General features: G+C 51.2%; 1 non-coding gene across 1 annotated transcript; it reads left to right on the forward strand.

Annotated features, from left to right (window-relative positions):
- Window positions 1–212: 212 nt before the first annotated feature.
- Window positions 213–294, forward strand: TRNAS-CGA (transfer RNA serine (anticodon CGA)). Its single transcript has one exon. It is a non-coding gene; the product is annotated as a tRNA-Ser (tRNA).
- The last annotated feature ends 7,575 nt before the right edge of the window (window positions 295–7,869 follow it).

Consider the following 7,869-nt stretch of genomic DNA (forward strand, 5'->3'; position numbering starts at 1 on the left):
ACCTGAGAAACCTTTCCCTTTCTCAGCTGTGGGAGGGAGACTTTGAAAAGTGCTCTCTGTGCTAGTGCACATGGCTAAGAAAAGAGAAAAAACTGCAAATTCCCCTAGTGCTTTGGGAGCCAGGTTTGAATTCTGTTTTTCAGATGATTTTGAGTCTGGGCATTGTGCTTATTGACCAGTTTCTCTGGTGTTGATGCTTTCTATTAGGCACAGTTGTGATGGCTGAGTGGTTAAGGTATTGGATTCGAAATCCAATGGGGTTCCCCCTCGCAGGTTCAAATCCTGCTCACAGCGAGGTTGGTGTTTTAACTCCACTTTCTTGCAGGGCACTATAGGGGTACAAATCCCTAAAACACTCCCAATCTCAATAAAACTCCACTCCCCAGCTTTCCTAGAGCTGCCTTGCATGCTATGTTGTGCTGTGTCCTGGATGTCTAAGGCAAAGTCTCTGCCACTTACCTGTCACCTGATGGCTCCTAGCGCAGCCCTCAAGCTGGCTGCTGCTTGTGCTCCTCTCTGTAGAGTGTGAAAGGAGCTGAAGCAGTGCGGGAGCCTCCCTGAGGACACAGACTTGACAAAGCTTTAGCAGAGAGAGATTGTCTGAGGCTTCAGAGTGCTGGAAACCATATAGCCAGCCCCTAATTCAGGGCTTGTTCCAGCCCTGACTCTGAGCTTCCAGGATTCCTCCCACGGCGCAGGTGCCCCAGATTAAATCCTCAAAACTAGGCATGTGAAACTCACTCCTGTTCTCCCTGTATCAGAGCTGGGGCTGGAATCACCCCTGCATTGCCACAGGGTGTGAGGGCGTCATGCCAAAGCACCATGCAGCCATTCATGGCATGAACACTTCTACAGCCTAGTGCTGTGTCTGAGACAAAGCCCACAGAAGGGCCGTGCTGGGCTGGGCTATGTACACCATCCCTGCAGGAGACAATGAGGAGACATAATTCTCCACTGCCTGGCATCTTGTGTCATCATCTACATCTGTACAAAGTGAGTGCAAAGCACAGGTGAAAATTACAACACAGGATGCAGAACAAAGAAGAATCAGGCCCTCGGCTATTAATACATACCCATGGTCTACAACACTATAAGACATTTGTGTATGTGAATGCAGGGAAGACAGTCATTGAGTGATGGGACTGAGGTAGATTCCATGCAGATTTTAAGAATTTACACTTTCATCTCATGTGAGAATCTCTCTCAGCCCTGGATTGAGGATGAGCAATGGCTACCCATTTGTTGTACCCACTGATGAGGACTCGTGATGCCACATTTTCCTGTTGGTGAGTCAGGGAAGTCTTTTTGTACCCTGGGGAGTTGAAATGGCAGATGTGTTCCCAAAGGGTGGGGCAGGCCCTGCTGCTTTTCTTTTGGCCTAGTGGGAAGGAGCTGAAATGGGGAAGGGTGACCTCCTGCTCCTGGGGGAGGGGGTGGACGACCATGGTCCTACATGGTGATTGGGGGATGCCAAGGTCTGGACTGGGCAGTAGGAGGAGGGCTTTTTAGATCTGGCAGTGGGGACGGGAGACATGGCCACTGGGCACAAGCCAGGCCTGAGAATTTGGAGAACCATTTCAAACATGGCTGATTATTTTACAGCCCCCTGCCCCTTCTGCTGTAAGGGGAGCAGCCCAGCCGTGTCTGCCAGGCTCCCTATGCAGCGCCAAGAAAAGGGCTGCCAAGGAACAACTGGTGAAACCCGCTGGGAAGTGGAGGGGTCTGGGTGCAGGATGGAGGCTTTGCAGGGAGCTGGGGTGGGGGTGTGGAGGAGGAAATGCACCTTGAGGGAGGGAGGAAAGGGCTGGGGGTGGGTGAGCAGGTGGGGGAGGCTGGGAAGGAGACTGAGCTGGGGAGTAGGGTGGGGGTTGGGGGGACTGAGGGTAGAGGGAGCCTGGGGGGAGTAGGGCCTGGAGAGGCACGGGATTGGGGGCGGGGCTGAATGACCCAGGAAGGGGGCGGAGTCTGTCAAGGTAACCCGCAACCACACCAATCCCCTAGCGGCAACGGGGCTAAAGACCATCACGTGACTTCGGGGGGAGGGGCGCGTGCTCTGCCATAGCAACAAGGCCTCAGACCCGCCCCTTGGTAACTACTTCCTTCCTAGCCCCGCCCCAGTTCGGGGAAAGGTGACAAGCGACTCTCGCTCGCTGTAACGGAAATGGACGCTGGAGGTCTTGTTGGTAGAGCACTGAGTTGGCCAGCCAAACTTCTTGGGAAGGTTGTGTGCTGAACCCTTCCTAATGGCCAGTTAGGTTGCTTTATTACACAAGTCCTCATATCCTGGCTAGAACAGAGATCATCATGGTCTTGAATATCTGGAAACACTGCAGTGGAATTTACCCCAACCCTTCAGGGAATGCAGTGCGATGCGCTAGGCTTGATGCCCTCAATCTAGTTTAACACACACTTTCTTTTCAGCGTTCTTCCAGACAGTTCAGAGAAGGCCCACCAGGTCCTTTTAAAAAAAACCCAGATCAATTGGCTCCACAGTGGAGCAGGTATGTAAACCAGCTGAGTTTGTGTACTTCTAAAATCTCTAGTCAGAGGTGGCTGTATTTGTGTAGCCTCCATATGCAGTAGGGTACTCTTTGTAACTAAAGCTAGTATAACCGTTTCACAGGACAGCATCTCATAGAGTCACAGCTAATGCCAGCCACATAATGTTTTGGAAATGATCTTCCTTGTCAGTCCCTCTGGTATCTTACACAAGATTAAATCAGACCTCTGATTAAGTGGTTCAAATTAATGCCATATAAGTAACTTGCTGGGGCCAATAAAAACAAAAGATCCCTTGCCATCACTAATCCTATTACTCTCTCATTTCAGGGAAACGAGTCTACAGTTGCAAAAACAACACTTGTGGTCCCTAACGATGGTGGTCCAATTGAAGCCATTGCCACTATTCAGACTACACTTTCTCTCAGAAGCCGGAGGAAGACAGGTAGGTATACGTTAACAGCAAGGATCAGAACTTGTTTGCTGAATTACACTTCCCAATGAATAAACTAGGCACACAAACTTTCTCTTCCATCTCTTTATTTGTTAAATATAACTGGGCTACTAAGTGTTAATAGCTAGGAGAGGATGATGGAGGATGGAAATAAAATTCCAAGAACATCTTTTTTCCACCTGCTGCTTCTCATTTCTCCTATAATTAGCATTAAACTGGTATCTTGAAAGATGGCAATCCAAATAATATTCTCGCTCAGATATCCTAATCCTGGCTGTTGGGGAAACTCTTAAATTGAGCTCTTTCTTTAAAAAGAATAAACCTTTCATTGTAAGTTGGATTACAGGAGGATCTTTAAATGGATAGAGGCAAAAGAAAAAACTAAACATGGGGGCATTTTTATTTTCAGATCCTCTCAAACAGACTGTAGTTATTTCTAGTCCAGAGAAAATCAAACTGAAGGACAAAAGCCAAACTTCTTGGTTTTAACCTTCTTTTCCTGGTTCAGTTGCCTTTCGCCACCCACATTCTGTCTCCAAATAAAGTACTCAAACTCAGTGGTTCTCAACCTGTGGCCCAATGAGCACACAGCTGCAGCCCATTGACAGCTGCATGTGTGCGTGTAGCACACAGTGGTAAACAGGGTTGAGAATCACTGCTCTAACTGCTAAAAAACTTCTCTCTCAAAACCATAAATCTTTTGTATGGAGGAAGGCGCTCTGCTAAACCTAGCAAAGGGCATGGGGGGGTTCTAGCATTGCTTCTATGTATTCATAAGCAAAGTAATTGCTCAAAAGGTTGGCATACCAGAGTGATTAGAGGTACTCCGTATGTATCCAAGATAGATAAGTACTATGTGCCTATATTAACGCTGGTGTAGTAGCACTTATTCTCTCAGGGAGCCCAAGAGGTGCTGCTCCTGGGCAATGAAAATTGAAGGACGTGGCCCTAATGCTCTGGTTTTTAATTGCTTTCAGAAGTAACGCGGCTTTGCTTTCCGTTTTTACCACATGAATGCACCATACTTCTTGTTCGGCTTTGGCAAGCGTGTCTAGAAGACTGATTGCCTCGGAGGGAGATAGGAACACAAAACTGCATAATTAACCCTTAATTGCCAGTTGTATCTTGTAACCACCTCTGCTGGTTGCACTACCTTTGGCATAACACAGATGCCAAGTGCTCTGGCAGTGCTTGTTCAGCCAGGAATCTCCGGCCACTTCCAAGATGCTTGTCTCCATCATTATATAGTCTTTATACTGAAAACAGAAGGCTGGGAAATTCTCTCTCTTTCTCAGCCAGTTTACAACCTTGGAACAGTGACTCAAGCTTGGGCAGTAGGCAGCTGGAATCCAGATCTGAAACTGATGGATCTAATACTCCTCAGAGCAATGCGGGGATGAGGCTGCATGAATTTGTATCAAAGACGGTAGGTGGACAGGCAGTAGAAACTTGAGCAGCTTTCCCCTTTCATTTTTTTGGTGTGGGTGATTCTAGTCAATCCTGAACAAGATTCATTGACCCTACTGCTGTACATTCCTCTGAGCGTAGGCTGATGCACAGGGTCAGTTACCCAATCCCATGTTGGCAGTTTCAGCTCTGGGCTGTGACCCTGAGTCCTCCGCTATGCCCTGGGATATGTGCAGACATATATCTTTATTTCCTGCTGTCAAAGACATCTTACACTGCTATGCTGACAGTTCAGCCTTTGATAGCCAGAGTTTAGACTTCTTAAATGCATGTCCCAGTGATTTGTAAGAGATGTCATGATGGCCAGAACTAACAAGGTAAAATAAATGGGCAGGGTTTGTTAGAAGCAGAATCACCAGCAAAAGACCATGGCTTATTTAACTCCCAATCCCATTATTCTTTGTACAAATTTGCCATGATGTTATCTTTGCTTTGCCATCAATGTCGAACAAGACACACAGCCAGTTTACCTGGGCAGCCAAACTGTATCTACTCAGTGTTTTGTTGCATTATTACCACTTCCTCACACACTGGCTCTTTGTCTTTCCAGGTTATCAAACCAGAGTCACGTGTTCCATGTGGAAAGCGGATAAAGTTTCGGAAACTGTCCCTAAAGTGTATTGACTGCCGTGTGGTGACTCACCCAGAATGTCGGGACCGCTGTCCCCTTCCCTGCATCCCGACTTTAACAGGCACTCCTGTCAGAACTGGAGAGGTCTGACTTTATGTGAGATGAGCCTTAAAGCCTGTAGCTGCCAAACAACAAATGTGCTAATGCCCATTTGGGAGCACTAGACCATGCTTAAGGACCTTATATACTAGCTGACTTATTGCTGCATTATGTGGATTGTCTGTGTTATTACAGAACTAATAAAAATACATAAATGAGACTATTCAATATAGCCAAGAATAGTAAGAACGTGGGGTTTTTGGAGAGTGGAGAATTGTATGTGGTGGCTCTGAAAGTATCTGAGGGAGGCATTTTGTTCTGATTTTGCAAGCAGTCACAAACTGTTTCCGGCTCGGCATGTATCACTGTTTCTAGAGAGTCCTCGTCTGTCAATTGAAGTTCTTAACAAAGTTATTTTTCTTAAATTGGAGCCATAAAATGTTCTCAGATTGGCGAATCATGGCACAGTTAAGCTAGTCTTCGGGAGTCTCCTGTTTTTCTTAGGCTAGATCCCTCTTTTTTGACCACTCTCAGTAGTATTCTTTCCCTCTGCGATAAAGAGCTGAATGCAATCTATCTTGACATTCCTACTGGATTTAACTCTGGCACCTCGATATCAGGATTTTATCTGTTTTATTAGATGGTAATATTACTTACCCTCCTTTCCCTTCATATCGGCTGCATGGTTCATCCTCCACTGGCCTGTATCTGCCGTGGGGGTTGAGGCATCTGTACCACCAAACACAGCTCCCACCAGGTACCCCTGCTCTCCCCCATTCTCACCATCATGGAAGAGCAGGAACTTGCCCAGGCTGAGGAAGGGGCGGCCCCCCAGCGAGGTCAGGGCCACACTGTGGCTTCAGGAGGGCTCCTGGACGTGCTGCATCTCGGAGGCCAGGCGCAGGTCAGGCAGGTGCTGGGCAAAGGCTCCCTGCACCCGTGCGTCGTACACCTCAGCTGGGTCCCTATGGCCCCCTGCCCCATGTGTCTCTGCAGTCCCCACCACCTTCCCCCCCCCACAAGAGTTGGCTGGTGACAGCTGGGCTCAGGTCTGTAGTGTGCCCCCAGTTGCTGGATGAGCTGACGTTCTTCAGGGGCTGGTCGTTGTACAGGACATAGGCCATGTCCCCTGCCTGCAACAGAAACGGGGGAGGGGGGGCTGACCGCTGGGGAGACCCTGCCCCCTCTCCAAGCACCTCTGCCCTGCCCCCCCACCCCCTCTGTGCCCTGCCCCAACTTATCCCCAGCGCCCCCTCCCTGCACTTCCTCCTGCCCCTGCTCCCCCTGCTGCTCTCCAGCTGCCCCAGCTCACCTCCCACCCCACTCCCTCAGTGGACCCCCTTCCCCCCGACTCACCCTCCGGTTGGCGCCTTCATAGAGCTGCAGCAGGGTCCTGCCCACAGTGCCGTGGGTACTGTTCATAAGGGTGCGGCCGGGCACCCAGCCACGGGAGTGGCTGTCCTGGCACATATAGTGCATGCCCACGGCCGGGGGCTGTGCCGGGGCTGGGGCAGCTTGTAGGCCAAGAACCTGGGGGAGAGACGGGACCCTGTTAACCCTTTAGGGCTAGACCCCCCTGCATGGGGCGGAGCCATACACAGGGACCCCCAGAGCATGGCCCCCCCCCATGCCAGGAGCAGGGGTGTCCTGGCATGGATTGCTGGCACGTGGCTGGGGGGTGTTGGGCAGGGGCCAATTCGGGGTGGGAGGAAATGTGCCGCGAGAACCAGAGAAGCCCCCTCCCTTGTTTAAGCCCAGGGGGATGCTGCCTCTTTACAGGTTCAATGCGCCACATGGGGGAGGAGTGACACGGGAAAAGGGGGGACTCACCAGTCCACAGGCTGCCTGGCATCGTCATAGCAGGAGATGCCCCCCTAGCCAGGCGGGGCAGGGCCAGGGCCAGGAGGAAGAGGGGTAGCATCCTGGGAGAAACCAAGCGGGATCTGATGGGAACAGCCCCTGCAGTGCAAGCAGCCACCGCTGTGAGACGCACGGGAGTCACACACATGTAGGCCCTACAAAAACAACCGTTTCCCATCAGGGTGACGCTGGGGGGCTGGTGTGTTGAAGCAGGGGAGAGGCTGGGAACTAGGACTCCGGGGTTCTCTCGGCAGGAATGACATCCTTCTGGGGCCATGGTGCCATAGGTCAGTACCACAACCCAAAGGCATGTGCGCGGGGGACTTCCAGAGGGCAGGCGGGGAAGGAGGGTGGGGGTGTAGGCATAGCCCTGTTCCCGGCATGCATGCTCCAGCCCCAGCCGAGTTCCTCAAACTAATTCCTCTTTCTGTGTGGGGTGATTCTATTCTGCACCCCACCCCAGAGGGGCTGCATCTCAGTGCTGCGCGAGGGGTGCCCGTGTAAACAGCCCCCCTGTTCCACCCCTGAGGTGGCCGCGTCTCTGTGTTGGGCAAGGGATCCCCATATCAACAGCCCTCCACATCCCACCCCAAAGGCAGCTGCATCTCAGCTCCAGCTGATGGATCCCAGCCTGACCTGTTTTGCCTTAGAGGGATCCCCCTTCAGGGGTAGAGTGTGTGGGGGTGGGTCTTCATCTGCAACGCTAGCCCCCCTCCTCAGCCGCTCTGCTGAAGCTGCTGTGACGACCACACAGCAAGCAGGAAAACAAAGGGTTAAAGCGCAGAGCAAACCACAGGTCGGGGTCAAGAGACAGAAATGCCTGCTCCAACCACTCGCCCCTACTGCCTGCCCAGAGCTGGGGATAGAACCCAGGAGTCCTGACTCCCAGCCCCTCCCCCCCTCCAACCACTAGCCCCTA

The sequence above is a fragment of the Emydura macquarii genome, unplaced genomic scaffold, assembly GCF_026122565.2.
Source record: "Emydura macquarii macquarii isolate MOO-44397 ecotype Brisbane River unplaced genomic scaffold, CSIRO-AGI_Emac_v2 contig_2684, whole genome shotgun sequence".
Taxonomy (NCBI): Eukaryota; Metazoa; Chordata; order Testudines; family Chelidae; genus Emydura; species Emydura macquarii.